At 48.5% G+C, this 20124-nt stretch overlaps 1 long non-coding RNA gene across 1 annotated transcript; it reads right to left on the minus strand.

Annotated features, from left to right (window-relative positions):
• Positions 1 to 5695: 5695 nt before the first annotated feature.
• LOC148716006 (uncharacterized) lies at positions 5696 to 9257 on the minus strand. Its single transcript, XR_015995452.1, has 5 exons — positions 9151 to 9257; positions 8604 to 8674; positions 7990 to 8096; positions 7206 to 7314; positions 5696 to 6675 (listed from the first exon to the last, which is right to left on the minus strand). It is a non-coding gene; the product is annotated as an uncharacterized LOC148716006 (long non-coding RNA).
• Between the last annotated feature and the right edge of the window lie 10867 nt (positions 9258 to 20124).

Here is a 20124-nt window from a genome sequence, read left to right on the forward strand (position 1 = left end):
AGCAGGGAAGCTGAAACTCACTGAGCTTGTAGTCTAGCGGGATGGGTATTACGGCGCACAAAGCGCGCGTCTCAAACAATAGGCACGGCCGCGTGGCATGCTTGCAAAATCCGAGAAAACAAGCGCTGGTGGCATGTTGAGAGCCCTGGCAAAGATGGGATACGTGAGCAGGGAAGCTGAAACTCACTGAGCTTGTAGTCCAGCGAGATGGGTATTACGGCGCACAAAGCGCGCGTTTCAAACAATAGGCACGGCCGCGTGGCATGCCTGCAAAATCCGAGAAAACGCGCGCTGGTGGCATGTTGAGAGCCTTGGCAAAGATGGGATACGCGAGCAGGGAAGCTGAAACTCACTGAGCTTGTAGTCCAGCGGGATGGGTATTACGGCGCACAAAGCGCGCGTCTCAAACAATAGGCACGGCCGCGTGGCATGCCTGCAAAATCCGAGAAAACGCGCGCTGGTGGCATGTTGAGAGCCCTGGCAAAGATGGGATACGTGAGCAGGGAAGCTGAAACTCACTGAGCTTGTAGTCCAGCGGGATGGGTATTACGGCGCACAAAGCGCGCGTCTCAAACAATAGGCACGGCCGCCTGGCATGCCTGCAAAATTCGAGAAAACGCGCGCTGGTGGCATGTTGAGAGCCCTGGCAAAGATGGGATACGTGAGCAGGGAAGCTGAAACTCACTGAGCTTGTAGTCCAGCGGGATGGGTATTACGGCGCACAAAGCGCGCGTCTCAAATAATAGGCACGGCCGCGTGGAATGCCTGCACAATCCGAGAAAACGCGCGCTGGTGGCATGTTGAGAGCCCTGGCACAGATGGGATACGTGAGCAGGGAAGCTGAAACTCACTGAGCTTGTAGTCCTATGAGATGGGTATTAAGGCGCACAAAGCGCGCGTCTCAAACAATAGGCACGGCCGCGTGGCATGCCTGCAAAATCCGAGAAAACGCGCGCTGGTGGCATGTTGAGAGCCCTGGCAAAGATGGGATACGAGAGCAGGGAAGCTGAAACTCACTGAGCTTGTAGTCTAGCGGAATGGGTATTACGGCGCACAAAGCGCGCGTCTCAAACAATAGGCACGGCCGCGTGGCATGCCTGCAAAATCCGAGAAAACAAGCGCTGGTGGCATGTTGAGAGCCCTGGCAAAGATGGGATACGTGAGCAGGGAAGCTGAAACTCACTGAGCTTGTAGTCCAGCGGGATGGGTATTACGGCGCTCAAAGCGCGCGTCTCAAACAATAGGCACGGCCGCGTGGCATGCCTGCAAAATCCGAGAAAACGCGCGCTGGTGGCATGTTGAGAGCCCTGGCAAAGATGGGATACGTGAGCAGGGAAGCGGAAACTCACTGAGCTTGTAGTCCAGCGGAATGGGTATTACGGCGCACAAAGCGCGCGTCTCAAACAATAGGCACGGCCGCGTGGCATGCCTGCAAAATCCGAGAAAACGCGCGCTGGTGGCATGTTGAGAGCCCTGGCAAAGATGGGATACGTGAGCAGGGAAGCTGAAACTCACTGAGCTTGTAATCCAGCGGGATGGGTATTACAGCGCACAAAGCGCGCGTCTCAAACAATAGGCACGGCCGCGTGGCATGCCTGCAAAATCCTAGAAAACGCGCGCTGGTGGCATGTTGAGAGCCCTGGCAAAGATGGGATACGTGAGCAGGGAAGCTGAAACTCACTGAGCTTGTAGTCCAGCGGGATGGGAATTACGGCGCACAAAGCGCGCGTCTCAAACAATAGGCACGGCCGCGTGGCATGCCTGCAAAATCCTAGAAAACGCGCGCTGGTGGCATGTTGAGAGCCCTGGCAAAGATGGGATACGTGAGCAGGGAAGCTGAAACTCACTGAGCTTGTAGTCCAGCGGGATGGGAATTACGGCGCACAAAGCGCGCGTCTCAAACAATAGGCACGGCCGCGTGGCATGCCTGCAAAATCCGAGAAAACAAGCGCTGGTGGCATGTTGAGAGCCCTGGACAAGATGGGATACGTGGGCAGGGAAGCTGAAACTCACTGAGCTTGTAGTCCAGCGAGATGGGTATTACGGCGCGCAAAGCGCGGGTCTCAAACAATAGGCACGGCCGCGTGGCATGCCTGCAAAATCCGAGAAAACGCGCGCTGGTGGCATGTTGAGAGCCCTGGCAAAGATGGGATACGTGGGCTGGGAAGCTGAAACTCACTGAGCTTGTAGTCCAGCGAGATGGGTATTACGGCGCGCAAAGCGCGCGTCTCAAACAATAGGCACAGCCGCGTGGCATGCCTGCAAAATCCGAGAAAACGCGCGCTGGTGGCATGTTGAGAGCCCTGGCAAAGATGGGATACGTGAGCAGGGAAGCTGAAACTCACTGAGCTTGTAGTCCAGCGGGATGGGTACCACGGCGCGCAAAGCGCGCATCTTAAACAATAGGCACGGCCGCGTGGCATGCCTGCAAAATCCGAGAAAACGCGCGCTGGTGGCATGTTGAGAGCCCTGGCAAAGATGGGATACGTAAGCAGGGAAGCTAAAACTCACTGAGCTTGTAGTGAGTTTCAGCTTCCCTGCTCACGTATCCCATCTTTGCCAGGGCTCTCAACATGCCACCAGCGCGCGTTTTCTCGGATTTTGCAGGCATGCAACGCGGCCGTGGCCATTGTTTGGGACGCGCGCTTTGCGCGCCGTAATACCCATCCCCCTGGACTACAAGCTCAGTGAGTTTCAGCTTCCCTGCTCACGTATCCCATCTTTGCCAGGGCTCTCAACATGCCACCAACGCGCGTTTTCTTGGATTTTGCAGGCATGCCACGCGGCCGTGCCCATTGTTTGAGACGCGCGCTTTGCGCGCCGTAATACCCATCCCGCTGGACTACAAGCTCAGTGAGTTTCAGCTTCTCTGCCCACGTATCCCATCTTTGCCAGGGCTCTCAACATGCCACCAGCGCGCGTTTTCTCGGATTTTGCAGGCATGCCACGCGGCCGTGCCCATTGTTTGAAACGCGCGCTTTGCGCGCCGTGGTACCCATCCCGCTGGACTACAAGCCCGTGATTTCCCGGAGTTGCGCGTCTATTGGCGAGGTTCCCCTGGCTCTAGTGCACCTGGGATTTCATTTTGGTGGCGTTGTCATGCATTTCGTGGAAGTGGCAGGCGTGAGTTCAAGGCTCACCCCCTTCTTTTGGAGAGCCTCCCGCTCTCACACGTGCCACTCCGACGCCCGTGATTTGCAGGAGGTGCGCGCCTACTCCCCGACTCCCCACATCACCACGCGGCTAAAATGGATTCCCGCGTGCACTAGATAGTCCCAGGGGAGTTGGGGGGTAGGCGCGCACCTCCCGTAAGTCACGGGAGCCGTGGTGGCACGCCTGCAAGTGAGAGGCTGTGCACGATGAGGCACATGTGCTAAAGAAGGCGGTGAGCCTTGTATTCACGCCTGCCACTTCCACGAAATGCATGACAACGGCACCAAAATGAAATCCCAGGTGCACTAGACCCAGGGGAACCTCGCCGATAGACGCGCATCTCCGGGAAATCACGGGCGACGGAGTGGCATGCGTGAGAGTGAGAGGCTGTGCAAGAGGAAGGGGTGAGCCTTGTACTCACGCCTGCTACTTCCACGAAACACATCACCACGCGGCCAAAACGGATTCCCGGGTGCACTAGATAGTCCCAGGGGAGTTGGAGAGTAGGCGCGCACCTCCTGCCAAATCACGGGAGCCGTAGTGGCACGCCTGCGAGTGAGAGGCTGTGCACTGTGAGGCACATGTGCTAAAGAAGGCGGTGAGTCTTGTACTTACTCCTGCTACTTCCACCAAAGACATCACAACGCGGCCAAAATGGATTCTCGGGTGCACTAGATAGTTTCAGGGGAGTCGGGGAGTAGGCGCGCACCTCCTGCAAATCACGGGCGTCGGGGTGGCTCGTGTGAGAGTGGGAGGCTCTCCAAAAGAAAGGGGTGAGCCTTGATGTCACGCCTGCCACTTTCACGAAACACATCACCACGCAGCTAAAATGGATTCCCGCGTGCACTCGATAGTCCCAGGAGAGTTGGGGGGTAGGCGCGCACCAACTGCAAGTCACGGGAGCCTGGTGGCACGCCTGCGAGTGAGAGGCTGTGCACTATGAGGCACATGTGCTAAAGAAGGCGGTGAGCCTTGTACTCACGCCTGCCACTTGCACGAAACGCATGACAACGCCACCAAAATGAAATCCCAGGGGCACTAGACCCAGGGGAACCTCGGCAATAGACGCGCAACTCCGGGAAATCACGGGCGATGGAGTGGCATGCGTGAGAAAGAGAGGCTGTGAAAGAGGAAGGGGTGAGCCTTGAACTCACGCCTGCCACTTCTACGAAACACATCACCACGCGGCTAAAATGGATTCCCGCGTGAACTAGATAGTCCCAGGGGAGTTGTGGGGTAGGCGCGCACCTCCTGCAAGTCACGGGAGCCGTGGTGGCACGCCTGCGAGTGGGAGGCTGTGCACTATGAGACACATGTGCTAAAGAAGGCGGTGAGCCTTGTACTCACGTCTGCCACTTCCACGATATGCATGACAACGGCACCAAAATGAAATCCCAGGTGCACTAGACCCAGGGGAACCTCGCCAATAGACGTGCAACTCCGGGAAATCACGGGCGACGTAGTGGCATGCGTGAGAGTGAGAGGCTGTGCAAGAGGAAGGGGTGAGCCTTGTACTCACGCCTGCTACTTCCACCAAACACATCACAACACGGCCAAAATGCATTCTCGGGTGCACTAGATAGTCCCAAGGGAGTCGGGGAGTAGGCGCGCACCTTCTGCAAATCACGGGCGTCGGATTGGCACGTGTGAGAGCGGGAGGCTCTCCAAAAGAAGGGGGTGAGCCTTAAACTCACGCCTGCCACTTTCACGAAACACATCACCACGCGGCTAAAATGGATTCCCGCGTGCACTATATAGTCCCAGGGGAGTTGGGGGGTAGGCGCGCACCTCCCGCAAGTCACACAGGATGAAATAACTAAATTAAGTTTCCTTAAAGGTAACTTAAAGGTTAACATTAGAAGTATTTAAGTCATCTTTAGGTGACATACGAAAGTTCTGAAATGTATCTTTAATTGAACTTTCCGAAGTCAATTAAAGTGTCCTTATGAACCATTTAGTTAACACTTTAAGGTCACATGAAAGCAAACCTAAATAACCATTTCATGAACACTTTAAGATCACATGAAAGCAAACCTAAATAACCATTTAATTGAATTTAGGAATCCTCTTAATTCTTGTAAATTCAACTTTAGTCAACCAAAACTTCCACTTGTAAATGTATCTTAAAGGTTTCTTCAATCTTTTGTTTCCCTTTAAGTACTGCTTAAAGTTACAGGTTTTGTTGTAATTCATCTTTAGTTGTACTTTCTGATTCTCTTAAATTTCAAGTTTTGTTAACATTCATCATTAAGTGACCTTTAAGCGCCTCTAAAGGCTGCAGGTTTCACTTTCAACTGACTTTTGATTTGCTTAATCACACCCTCATTTATATCCCAATAACTTATGATATTTTGGGCAACCTTACAATTGATAGAAAAAGAAGCATCACACATTCAAGTAGTAACAAAGTGTTTGAAATTGCAGTGATGAAATAGTTTCGTTCAAAACTCATTTGTTCCCCTGAGATAACATAAACCTACAATGAAGCTGAGGATATCCCAGTCGAGCCCCATACATAATTAAAAAAAGAGATGTCCAAATGTTTGAATTACTGATTGACATACTTTATTAAAATTGTTTCACTTTTGTCAATGTATAATATAATCTTCGTCAAGCAGGTAATAGAATATTTACCACTATAAAAGTATGACAAATACACAAATTATATAACTAGCTGTAGTAACAAACTACACAAAAAGCTATTGATTCACAAATTGTACTCTCAAATCCAGCTACTAAGAAATGTGATTTGAAATGATACTTGTCTAACAATAAAAAATATAAGTTCAACCTATCAATCTAAAATTCAGAAAAATTTTCTTAATCGACTTAAATTTGCAATAACTCTCAGTTATTTGCTACATTATTACAACTGTAATACTTATTAAATATGATCATATACCTTAATTTCTTTTAGTAAACAAGTATTAGAAAACAGTTCTCTTACTCTAAAATGCAGCTGAAACTTTGATATACAAAAATGATGTGTACATCTATATAGAAAAAAGTATCTCATGTGGAGGAAATTTATTAACATTGAAGAATTCACGATCACTTACTTAAGATGAGACCATAATTATTCAATGAAAAAGAAGCCTCATGCAGGCATGCAAAATAACCTCATTCTAGACTTGGCTTGATATTTTGTACATTTTCGATTTCATTGATTGGTAAAACAATTTTCTCACTGTATTATTGCCCACTCTGGAAAATTTTCAGTAGGTGGGCATCTCAGAAAAGGTTGCCCATAAACCCTGGATGGATTCTCTCTTTAGCTCTTGAAGTGAGCTTTTTCTTATAAGCCTTGTCAAGTTTCTTTTCAATTTTTTTCATTCTCCTACTTTCCCACTGAAGGTGATGCACAGAGTATTTTGTTACTTTTGAGGTATTTCCATCGTCATCCTCGTAGCAGCTTTCCTCACTGCTCATTGCCTCCATGACAAGAACCTCTGCTGCTCTCCCCTTTTCATGCTGGTTGGCCCAGTTGACCAGCTCCAGGGCTGTAGTTTGTCTCATTAACTTCTAAAAAAAATAAAAAAAATTAAACAGGCATGAGAAGGGTGTTATAGGACTTCAAATGAAAAATATGATCCAAATCACTAATTTCTCTTGATATATATATATGTGTGTACCCATTGTAAGAATGGAATTCTTAAGCATGTTATAATATAGGGTCTCTTTGTCCTTTTTTTTTCCCATCAAATGGTGCATACAAACTATCATTTATTTCACATCACATTTTAATATTTTTCAAATTTATTTTACAAAGATTTTCTTGGGAGGCTCTAGATACAGACCAGAATACCTCACTTATTTAACAATTTCTCTAATAAGAACATAGTCCCTTAGATGTGTCTATATTCAAAGCCATCCAATTTTGAAGTGCCAAAATAAAGACATTCAATGGGAAATAGCTTCCCTCCCACTGATCAAGTGTACTTGAGGGTGTACTCAGTCTGGTAACATTGAACATCTGTCGGACCCCATCATTTGTGAACAGCAGGGTATATGAAAAGTAAAATGTTCAAAATAGTATCCTAGCCAATAAATACCTCTCTTTGGCGACCACTCTTCCAGGTTTTTTGTTTATGAGCCTCATAGTGGTTACCACTCTTCAGTTTCTGTGTTTTCACACATATTTGAAATATATTTGTAAAGCAGCTGTTTAAAGAAATGATTATGAAAATGCCATGAGAAGCTGATTGTAAAAAGATTCCCACATAAATTAATGACAATGTTCAAATTTATAATAATTTATGGCAGGCCACCTTAGAATATCTGCCAAGTTAGTATGTCCTTAGTGATTCATTGCTAAGGTGTAAAGTATGCTTTTTTGAGGATCTACACTGAAGTGTTTCAGATCTAGAGACAAGAAATAAACCCGAAAATTTCAGTTTGCAACATATTTAAATTTCTGTAACATTTGGGAAAGTTAATATGTAAGTTAGGAAAAACTATAAAATGCACCCCCCCCCCTTGTCCTAAATTTGACCATGTAATGAAGGTGCTCATTAGAGGTTTCAGGGTATCTAACTGTGTTACTGAATGCTAGTTTTATGATGACATTTATGTTGAGGGGAAAGTGGTAAAAGACACAAATTGATGGTAGAGACTAAAAGCAGGGGTATCATTAAGGGCTGGGCAATAGACAAATTGACCAACTTTGAGCACAATTTTGCCTGGATGTTTTCAAGCCAAGGCCTTCAATAAAACTCAAGTTGTTATAAAGGAGATATGCATCAATATGCTTGAGTGCAAAATCCTTATGCTCACCCACAAAATGTAATGACACCCCAGTAAAAGTGAAATGCATGTGCTATGATTATTGGTAGCTACCTTCTATGACTTCTTTTGTCCAAGGACACTTTTCAGGTCCTCCTTGTTGATGTATTGCCTGCTCTATTGTCCACTCAAAAAGGATGTTGTTGCTGTCAGAATTTATTCTAAGACAAAAACAAATACAATTAAGCCTGGTATTCTGTAGTAACAACATTAACACTAAGACAAAAGTACAGTCAAACCTCGATTATCCGGACCTGTTGGGACTTAGGTAATCAGTCAGGATAATCGAAAATATGAATATTAATGAGACAATAATGTAAACAAAAGAAATGAAGATAAAAATCTGCTTCGATGACTCTCCGAGTGCTCGATCTTTTGAAAGCGGAGGAGGCAATGTTTTAAACGCACTTTTCCTGAATTTAGACATAATCTCTGAATTTTTTTACCCCATAAAGTTTGGAAGATCAAAGCTCATTAATAATCGTGAAAAAAACGGGACCAGAGAAAAAGTCCGGATAATCGAAAGTCCGGATAATCGAGGTTCGACTGTAACCACCATAAGGTGTTCACATAACATCTCAATATTTCAAGCAGCAGCTTAGACTCGGATTTCCTCGCTCAATCAAGATAAAGTAAAATATCTCTGAATCTAAAAACATATTACTCACTCTTCGTCAAGATAGAAACCACTAAAGTCATCTTTTTTCAAAAGGAGTTTGTACATTCTCCTCACAGTTCTCTAAAAGAATGAAAAAAAATTCAACAATCGGTTTGTCAAGTATGTCCTATTTCTACTCTCACGCTTTTTAAAAACCCTGGTTGTTTGAAGGCTAGATGATGTAGAGCAATCGACACAAGCACAATTAAAAATTAACCTTACCCATCTATGTGAATAAAACAGGCAAGGTCAAAAGGGTCCAAGAGAAAAAATGATTAAATGAATTTTCATACTAGATAATTCTCGTTGAAACAAAAGGGAGGAAAAAAACTTTTCTGGTAGACCTGTTTATGGTAAAGGATTATCAAGTAAATGTAACCACATCTAATCATGTCAAATGATTACCGCCGAAATAATTAAGTTAATTATGCATATAATTCGCGCGCCAAACATCTACTCAACATAAAAGAAAATCTTCCACGAAACAGAACTGATTCAAGCAAATTATGAACACATATCACATTATTCATGCTTATCAGTTATGTTTTTTTACTCACTCGACAAGCCGGTGGAACTACTACCGTCGTTCGCCTTTGTCTTCTGTTTTGGCGCCGACGGACGTTGGCTGCATTATTATTATCAACAGTTTGAAGACGGCCCTCGATCCGCTGAGGCGCTTCAGAGTTTTCTTTGTTGCCGCGCTCTTGCTGCTGCCGAAGCTTTACATTTTCGCTCGCCAGAGCGTGATTGCTCCGGATCAACTCCTCCAGCAGCACAATGCAATCGTCGGACACTTTATTCCTTTTTTCGCCGCTGGAACCACATCATGGTTTTGATCGTGCAATCGTCTTTCCGCCATATTCTTTTCTTACTTGCTTTAACTACGAATTAACGGTAAAATAACCACACTACAAGTGCTTCTCTCGGATGCTTTGTGATGCTTTGTTAACAAAGTAGTCAAACGGAATATTGAGGTTCAAAAAAGCGCGCGAATTAATATTTCTAAAACCAAACAACGACCTCCTGTTGACATATTGCCTCGTTGTGATGTTTATCGTACTGTGCCTAGCTAACGCTGGCCAGTACAAATGAAGACTCGAGTGTAATTGGAAGCAAGGAAACAGAAAGGCGGGAAAACACGAACTACACGTTCGAACTTTACTTGTTCAAGTAAACAGCTTCATACCGATACCAAAGTTTCAAAAGGGTTAGTTAAAAATATATCTGAAAATCTAGCCGTGTGTAGGTCAAGGATATCTTGTAACAAAGGAAATTTACGTGTGATGCACGATCCTCGCAGTAGATAGCGCTAATTTAAGCAATAGCGAAAATAACACCTGAAAAAATGAGGCCTGTACGGGACTCGAACCACTGACCTCTGCGATACTAGTGCAGCGCTCTACCAATTGAGCTAACAAGCCAACTGGGAGCAGGCCGTTAAGTCGATTCGTAATAAACCCGTGAAAGTGATAAATCAGATACAATGAAATATATGAAGTTTATATATTTTGAACTGCGGTATTAGATACGTATGATGCACGATCCTCGCAGTAGATAGCGCTATTAGCTTAAATATTTGAAGCTGTTCACTGTTTCTTAGGTTCTGTATTTTTTTTTTCAGGGAGTGAGGAATCTGCTCTTTTCCTGCCAAGACTTTTTCCCACAAGGGCACTGAAAGCTTTCTCGATGGCACATCATAGGTTGGCAGATGATGAGATGGCACATATTGTCAGTCAGTGCTTTTGTTGTACTGCCAATGTGTATGTAAAATTGTCACCCTGTATGAATTGAAGCTTTGGACGAAGTCAACAGATTAATATGTATTTCTGTAAAATCAATACTGTCTGTCAGCTTCATAGGGAGATTTCCACAAATAACATTGTTTGTATATATGAAACAAAATTTACACTGATCCATGAAAATAAAAATTTCACAATACATATACAAAAAAAAAAAAAAAGAAAGAAAAAGACCAACTACAGAGAATAACCAAAAGTGCTAACCTCATTATAGTAATGCTTGATACAGACGTTATTTTTTGTTGCCTTTATAGAGTGCTGGAAACACAAACTATTACGTATTCATTTTTATTGTTTGAATTATTTCTCTGAAATTCCCATTTATTGTGACAGTAACATGGGTGTAGAAAGCTTTCTCAATGGAATTTTGTAAGTTGGCAGGTGAAAAAGTGGCACATCTTGTAAATCAGTGCTTTCAAGTGACAGAAGTCTTTCTTTTACCCATTCTTTAATTGCATACCAATGCTTTTGATTAATAAAGCTATTTATTCAGTTTAATTGTAAATGACAGTTTCTTAGGATTTATTGTGACTTGATTTTTGGAGACATGAGCTATAGAACACATTATTTATATTGTAGACAATTTGTTCGGCCGAAGTCAAAATAATTTGTTAGTTTTGTGCAATATATGTTCGCAGTGTTTATGAAAATAAAATGTTATGTCTGTGGTAGGCAGAGGCCTGCCACTTTTGTTTGTCCGATTAGTTGTTTTAGTAAGGGTGGATTACATGAGCCGAGTTCACTGTTTGCTAGGATGGCATTATGTGGGCAGGCCAGCCTGACTCATGTAATCAGCCTCTAAGTGGATGATTGGCAGGCCTGTGGCCTGAATTATTATTTCCCTCGGATTTCTAGCAAAGGTAAATAGATCAATCACATTTAATTCCAGTTTCATTTACATTAGATTTTATTCTGAATACAGTTGAACCCAGTAAATGGGCCACCCTCAGGGAACTGGCAAATGGCCACTAAATAAGGGTTTTTATTTCTTTTTTTGTTAGATCCCAATGCAAATTTATAGCAAATGAACAGCTTTGCTCAATGAGCAAGGTAAATGTAAAGCAAATGTCAAATTTACGTCACACTTGCATGGAATTTTGTCAGGAACAAATACTTGAGTTTAGCTTCAGTTTATAGCTATTGCAAATTTAGTTCAAGCACACTTCTTTTTCAGCTTGAGGATAGTGTTTCAGAAGAAGACATTTCATTCCCATCAGACAAGATGGATCACAGAAAGCTAATGGTATCATCTATAGGATAGTGAAAGAAAAACCATTGCAATCTGTGTCCCTTGCGAGGATTCGAACCTCCTGCAGTCAGCCTAGAGAAGGTGATCCCAGCTGTGAGGAGAGTTTCGTGCGCTCCTCTCAGTGCTTGTCTATTTTCGCGTCTCGAGGAGAGGTGCAGTGCAGATTGCCCATACTTTGTTCTTACCCTCTGGTACCTCGGCAATGATGTATCCGTATCGTTTTTATTTTTATGTTTTATGATTTTTTTATTTTCATTGATTGATACGAGCACTGAGCCGTTAAATAGGTCTCAAACCCGGAGGCTAGACAAGTCGGTTCTCGGCTGTAACCACCAGAGGACTGTGTCTGTGTTCAAGCGGGGATTTACTTTTCTCCGGCACCCTTGACATTCAAAGTCAAAGGAATACAAAAAGACTAAAGCCAGGTTGGAGAGTATCTGCTTTTTAACTGAACAACATTAAAAAATTATGGCATTTGCAGAACGGAATGGTGACTGTAGCTTAACTTGAGAGGGGCCACGAGAACTAATTGTTTATATCATATCAGTCAAAAATCAATTATCTCAGAAAAATTGCGCATCACCTTATCAGCTGGAAGACAAAAAAAAGTAAGAGCTGGGTCAATATTCATAAGGAACATCTGCTCTATCAGCTGGGCAGAGGAAGAAATTTGTGTGGACCTTTGTGATGATTCAAACCTCAATTTATTTAACATCGCTACCAAACGTTCTTATAGCAGAGCAGAAAGACAAACTTCTGGGTGGACGCATGTGAGGATTCAAACCTCAGGCTTTTTAATCAATATTCCTGGAAAGGAGAAAGATTGTAAGCCTTACATTTAATACGGAGAAAGAAATAAGCCACACGACAAAAGAAAACAAAGGCAAATAATATGAACCAGAAACATTACAAACTTGCCGCAATAGTCTACGAAGGTACTTTCTCAATGGGGCGTCCATGCCCACAGCCAGTAGACAACTCCGACCTCAAAAAATCTTCAGGGACTGAGTGCGAGGAAGTTTCAATGTTAATCGTCTCAAGCAACGTTCAATAGCGGTTATGTTCTCATGTAATAATTAAAGACGTAAAGATATATGTAGGTATGTATCAATACATACACATGACTTTTTTTATATTCAAATTAACTAACCTTCATAGTCAGATGAACTTGAAATTTCGTGAAATCACGGGAATTTGAAGTCGCCACGAAAGTATCAAAGTATCTGTTAATTTCTTTCCGCTTATGCCTTTCGAAAGTTGAACGTGATTCGAAGCCATTAAAGCGCGCGCAGAAAACATGTCCTTTCTTGTCATCGCACTCCATGCGCTCTTTAAAGGAGATGCAAAAATGAAACCGTCGCTTTCAATAAGATGTTTCGACCCCAGAAAGAATTGTGAGCTCACGTTGCTGCACGTAAAACAAAATTTGCTCTTCTGGCTCATCAGTGCAAGTGTTGGCTGATTTGTGATGAATTTTCTGTTGACAGTTCAGATTACAATGAGACTATCTTTAATGCATGAATTAAAGATGTCAGAACAGCTATACTCATTTAAATCTCACCTTAAAGTCAACTTAAATGTATTTTAATGAAACACCCTCTTTTGTGCAAAAAAAGAAACCACTTAAAGCATACTGAAAGATTTGCGCTACTAAAGTTAAACTTATGTTCAATTAAAGATTCATTAAAGGTTAGAGTTAGCTTTCGGAAATTTCATTTGACAATTAAAGACGATTAAAGCTTTACTCAACCTTTAAGACTGCTTTAGATTTTGCCTAAAGGCACTGAAATAAGAACATTCGTCCTGTGTCACGGGAGCCGTGGTGGCACGCCTGCAAGTGAGAGGCTGTGCACTATGAGGCACATGTGCTAAAGAAGGCGGTGAGCCTTGTACTCACGCCTGCCACTTCCACGAAATGCATGACAACGCCACCAAAATGAAATCCCAGGTCCACTAGACCCAGGGGAACCTCGCCAATAGACGCGCAACTCCGGGAAATCACGGGCGACGGAGTGGCATGCGTGAGAGTGAGAGGCTGTGCAAGAGGAAGGGGTGAGCCTTGTACTCACGCCTGCTACTTCCACGAAACACATCACCACGCGGCCAAAACGGATTCCCGGGTGCACTAGATAGTCCCAGGGGAGTTGGAGAGTAGGCGCGCACGTGACTTTTAGCCGCGTGGTGATGTGTTTCGTGGAAGTGGCAGGCGTGAGTTCAAGGCTCACCCCCTTCTTTTGGAGAGCCTCCCGCTCTCACACGTGCCACTCCGACGCCCGTGATTTGCAGGAGGTGCGCGCCTACTCCCCGACTCCCCTGGGACTATCTAGTGCACCCGAGAATGCATTTTGGCCGCGTTGTGATGTGTTTGGTGGAAGTGGCAGGCGTGAGTACAGGACTCACCGCCTTCTTTAGCACATGTGCCTCACAGTGCACAGCCTCTCACTCGCAGGCGTGCAACTACGGCTGCCGTGATTTGGCAGGAGGTGCCCGACTACTCTCCAACTCCCCTTGGACTATCTACTGCACCCGGGAATCCGTTTTGTCCGCGTTGTCATGCGTTTCGTGGAAGTGGCATGCGTTGTCATACAAGGCTCACCGCCTTCTTTAGCACATGTGCCTCATAGTGCACAGCCTCTCACTCGCAGGCGTGCCACACCGGCGCCCGTGATTTGGCAGGAGGTGCGCGCCTACTCCCCGACTCCCCTGGGACTATCTACTGCACCCGACAATCCATTTTGGCCGCGCTGTGATGTGTTTGGTGGAAGTAGCAGGAGTAAGTACAAGACTCACCGCCTGCTTTAGCACATGTGCCTCACAGTCCACAGCCTCTCACTCGCAGGCGTGTTACTACGGCTGCCGTGACTTGGCAGGAGGTGCGCGCCTACTCCCCAACTCCCCTGGGACTATCTTGTGCACCCGGGAATCCGTTTTGGCGCCGCGTGGTGATGTGTTTCGTGGAAGTAGCAGGCGTGAGTAGAAGGCTGGCCCTTTCCTCTTGCACACCGTCTCACTCTCACGCATGCCACTCCGTCGCCCATGAGTTCCCAGAGTTGCGCCTCTATTGGTGAGGTTCCCCTGCGTCTAGTGCACCTGGGATTTCATTTTGGTGGCGTTGTCATGCGTTTCGTGGAAGTGGCAGGCGTGAGTACAGGACTCACCGCCTTCTTTAGCACATGTGCCTCACAGTGCACAGCCTCTCACTCGCAGGCGTGCCACTACGGCTGCCGTAATTTGGCAGGAGGTGCCCGACTACCCTCCAACTCCCCTGGGACTATCTACTGCACCCGGGAATCCGTTTTGTCCGCGTTGTCATGCGTTTCGTGGAAGTGGCATGCGTTGTCATACAAGGCTTACCGCCTTCTTTAGCACATGTGCCTCATAGTGCACAGCCTCTCACTCGCACGCGTGCCACCACGGCTCCCGTGACTTGCAGGAGGTGCGCGCCTAGCCCCCAACTCCCCTGGGACTATCTAGTGCACGCGGGAATCCATTTTAGCCGCGTGGTGATGTGTTTGGTGGAAGTAGCAGGAGTAAGTACAAGAGTCACCGCCTTCTTTAGCACATGTGCCTCACAGTGCACAGCCTCTTACTGGCAGGCGTGCCACTACGGCTCCCGTGATTTAACAGGAGGTGCGCGCCTACTCTCCAACTCCCCTGGGACTATCTAGTGCACCCGGGAATCTGTTTTGGCCGCGTGGTGATGTGTTTCGTGGAAGTAGGAGGCGTGAGTACAAGGCTGACCCCTTCCTCTTGCACAGCCTCTCACTCTTACGCATGCCACTCCACCGCCCGTGATTTTGCGGAGTTGCGCGTCTATTGCCGAGGTTCCCCTAGGTCTAGTGCACCTGGGATTTGATTTTGGTGGCGTTGTCATGCGTTTCGTGGAAGTGGCAGGCGTGAGTACAAGGCTCACCGCCCTCTTTACCACATGTGCCTCATAGTGCACAGCCTCTCACTCGCAGGCGTGCCACCACGGCTCCCGTGACTTGCAAGAGGTGCGCGCCTAACCCCCAACTCCCCTGGGACTATTTAGTGCACGCGGGAATCCATTTTAGCCTCGTGGTGATGTGTTTGGTTGAAGTAGCAGCAGTAAGTACAAGAGTCACCGCCTTCTTTAGCACATGTGCCTCACAGTGCACAGCCTCACACTGGCAGGCGTGCCACTACGGCTCCCGTGATTTGGCAGGAGGTGCGCGCCTACTCTCCAACTCCCCTGGGACTATCTAGTGCACCCGGGAATCCGTTTTGGCCGCGTGGTGATGTGTTTCGTGGAAGTGGCAGGCGTGAGTTCAAGGCTCACCCCCTTCTTTTGGAGAGCCTCCCGCTCTCACACGTGCCACTCCGACGCCCGTCATTTGCAGGAGGTGCGCGCCTACTCCCCGACTCCCCTGGGACTATCTAGTGCACCCGAGAAAGCATTTTGGCCGCGTTGTGATGTGTTTGGTGGAAGTAGCAGGCGTGAGTACAAGGCTCACCCCTTCCTCTTGCAAAGCCTCTCACTCTCACGCATGCCACTCCGTCGCCCGTGATTTCCCGGAGTTGCGCGTCTATTGGCGAGGTTGCCCTGGGTCTAGTGCACCTGGGATTTCATTTTGGTGGCGTTGTCATGCAATTCGTGGAAGTGGCAGGCGTGAGTACAATGCTTACCGCCTTCTTTAGCACATGTGCCTCATAGTGCACAGCCTCTCACTCGCAGGCGTGCCACCACGGCTCCCGTGACTTGCAAGAGGTGCGCGCCTACCCCACAACTCCCCTGGGACTATCTAGTTCACGCGGGAATCCATTTTAGCCGCGTGGTGATGTGTTTCGTGGAAGTGGCAGGCGTGAGTTCAAGGCTCACCCCCTTCTTTTGGAGAGCCTCCCGCTCTCACAGGTGCCACTCCGACGCCCGTGATTTGCAGGAGGTGCGCGCCTACTCCCCGACTCCCCTGGGACTATCTAGTGCACCCGAGAATGCATTTTGGCCGCGTTGTGATGTGTTTGGTGGAAGTAGCAGGCGTGAGTACAAGGCTGACCCCTTCCTCTTGCACAGCCTCTCACTCTCACGCATGCCACTCCGTCGCCCGTGATTTCCTGGAGTTGCGCGTCTATTGGCGAGGTTCCCCTGGATCTAGTGCACCTGGGATTTCATTTTGGTGGCGTTGTCATGCATTTCGGGGAAGTGGCAGGCGTGAGTACAAGGCTCACCGCCTTCTTTAGCACATGTGCCTCATAGTGCACAGCCTCTCACTTGCAGGCGTGCCACAACGGCTCCCGTGACTTGCAGGAGGTGCACGCCTACCCCACATCTCCCCTGGGACTATCTAGTGCACGCGGGAATCCATTTTAGCCGCGTGGTGATGTGTTTCGGGGAAGTGGCAGGCGTGAGTTCAAGGCTCACCCCTTCCTCTTTCACAACCTCTCACTCTCACGCATGCCACTCCGTCGCCCGTGATTTCCCGGAGTTGCGCGTCTATTGGCGAGGTTCCCCTGGGTCTAGTGCACCTGGGATTTCATTTTGGTGGCGTGGAGTTGGAGAGTAGGTGCGCACCTCCTGCCAAATCACGGGAGCCGTAGTGGCACGCCTGCGAGTGAGAGGCTGTGCACTGTGAGGCACATGTGCTAAAGAAGGCGGTGAGTCTTGTACTTACTCCTGCTACTTCCACCAAAGACATCACAACGCGGCCAAAATGGATTGTCGGGTGCACTAGATAGTCCCAGGGGAGTCGGGGAGTAGGCGCGCACCTCCTGCAAATCACGGGCGTCGGGGTGGCTCGTGTGAGAGTGGGAGGCTCTCCAAAAGAAGGGGGTGAGCCTTGAACTCACGCCTGCCACTTCCACAAAACACATCGCCACGCAGCTAAAATGGATTCCCGCGTGAACTAGATAGTCCCAGGGGAGTTGTGGGGTAGGCCCGCACCTCCTGCAAGTCACGGGAGACGTGGTGGCACGCCTGCGAGTGAGAGGCTGTGCACTATGAGGCACATGTGCTAAAAAAGGCGGTGAGCCTTGTACTCACGCCTGCCACTTCCACGAAATGCATGACAGCGCCACCAAAATGAAATCCCAGGTGCACTAGACCCAGGGGAACCTCGCCAATAGACGCGCAACTCCGGTAAATCACGGGTGACGGAGTGGCATGCGTGAGAGTGAGAGGCTGTGCAAGAGGAAGGGGTGAGCCTTGTACTCACGCCTGCTAAATCCACCAAACACATCACAACGCGGCCAAAATGCATTCTCGGGTGCACTAGATAGTCCCAGGGGAGTCGGGGAGTAGGCGCGCACCTCCTGCAAATCACGGGCGTCGGAGTGGCACGTGTGAGAGCGGGAGGCTCTCCAAAAGAAGCGGGTGAGCCTTGAACTCACGCCTGCCACTTCCACGAAACACCACCACGCGGCTAAAATGGATTCCCGCGTGCACTAGATAGTCCCAGGGGAGTTGGGGGGTAGGCGCGCACCTCCCGCAAGTCACGGGAGCCGTGGTGGCACGCTTGCAAGTGAGAGTCTGTGCACTATGAGGCACATGTGCTAAAGAAGGCGGTGAGCCTTGTACTCACGCCTGCCACTTCCACGAAATGCATGACAACGCTACCAAAATGAAATCCCAAGTGCACTAGAGCCAGGGGAACCTCGCCAATAGACGCGCAACTCCGGGAAATCACGGGCGACGGAGTGGCATGCGTGAGAGTGAGAGGCTGTGCAAGAGGAAGGGGTGAGCCTTGTACTCACGCCTGCTACTTCCACGAAACACATCACCACGGGGCCAAAACGGATTCCGGGGTGCACTAGATAGTCCCAGGGGAGTTGGAGAGTAGGCGCGCACCTCCTGCCAAATCACGGGAGCCGTAGTGGCACGCCTGCGAGTGAGAGGCTGTGCACTGTGAGGCACATGTGCTAAAGAAGGCGGTGAGTCTTGTACTTACTCCTGCTACTTCCACCAAAGACCTCACAACGCGGCCAAAATGGATTCTCGGGTGCACTAGATAGTCCCAGGGGAGTCGGGGAGTAGGCGCGCACCTCCTGCAAATAACGGGCGTCGGAGTGGCACGTGTGAGAGCGGGAGGCTCTCCAAAAGAAGGGGGTGAGCCTTGAACTCACGCCTGCCACTTCCACGAAACACATCACCACGCGACTAAAATGGATTCCCGCGTGCACCTGATAGTCCCAGGGGAGTTGGGGGGTAGGCGCGCACCTCCTGCAAGTCACGGGAGCCGTGGTGGCACGCCTGCGAGTGAGAGGCTGTGCACTATGAGGCACATGTGCTAAAGAAGGCGGTGAGCCTTGTACTCACGCCTGCCACTTGCACGAAACGCATGACAACGCCACCAAAATGAAATCCCAGGTGCACTAGACCCAGGGGAACCTCGGCAATAGACGCGCAACTCCGGGAAATCACGGGCGATGGAGTGGCATGCGTGAGAAAGAAAGGCTGTGAAAGAGGAAGGGGTGAGCCTTGAACTCACGCCTGCCACTTCCACGAAACACATCACCACGCGGCTAAAATGGATTCCCGCGTGAACTAGATAGTCCCAGGGGAGTTGTGGGGGAGGCGCGCACCTCCTGCAAGTCACGGGAGCCGTGGTGGCACGCCTGCGAGTGAGAGGCTGTGCACTATGAGGCACATGTGCTAAAGAAGGCGGTGAGCCTTGTACTCACGCTTGCCACTTCCCCGAAATGCATGACAACGCCACCAAAATGAAATCCCAGGTGCACTAGACCCAGGGGAGCCTTGCCAATAGACGCGCAACTCCGGGATATCACGGGCGACGGAGTGGCATGCGTGAGAGTGAGAGGCTGTGCAAGAGGAAGGGGTGAGCCTTGCACTCACGCCTGCCACTTCCACGAAACACATCACCACGCGGCCAAAACGGATTCCCGGGTGCACTAGATAGTCCCAGGGGAGTTGGAGAGTAGGCGCGCACCTGCTGCCAAATCACGGGAGCCGTAGTGGCACGCCTGCGAGTGAGAGGCTGTGCACTGTGAGGCACATGTGCTAAAAAAGGCGGTGAGTCTTGTACTTGCTCCTGCTACTTCCACCAAACACATCACAACGCGGCCAAAATGCATTCTCGGTTGCACTAGATAGTCCCAGGGGAGTCGGGGAGTAGGCGCGCACCTCCTGCAAATCACGGGCGTCGGAGTGGCACGTGTGAGAGCGGGAGGCTCTCCAAAAGAAGGGGGTGAGCCTTGAACTCACGCCTGCCACTTCCATGAAACACATCACCAAGCGGCTAAAATGGATTCCCGCGTGCACTAGATAGTCCCAGGGGAGTTGGGGGGTAGGCGCGCACCTCCTGCCAAATCACGGGAGCCGTAGTGGCACGCTTGCGAGTGAGAGGCTGTGCACTGTGAGGCACATGTGCTAAAGAAGGCGGTGAGCCTTGTACTCACGCCTGCCACTTCCCCGAAACGCATGAAAACGCCACCAAAATGAAATCCCAGGTGCACTAGACCCAGGGGAACCTCGGCAATAGACGCGCAACTCCGGGAAATCACGGGCGACG

Source organism: Stylophora pistillata, chromosome 14 (assembly GCF_964205215.1).
Source record: "Stylophora pistillata chromosome 14, jaStyPist1.2, whole genome shotgun sequence".
Lineage (NCBI taxonomy): Eukaryota > Metazoa > Cnidaria > Anthozoa > Scleractinia > Pocilloporidae > Stylophora > Stylophora pistillata.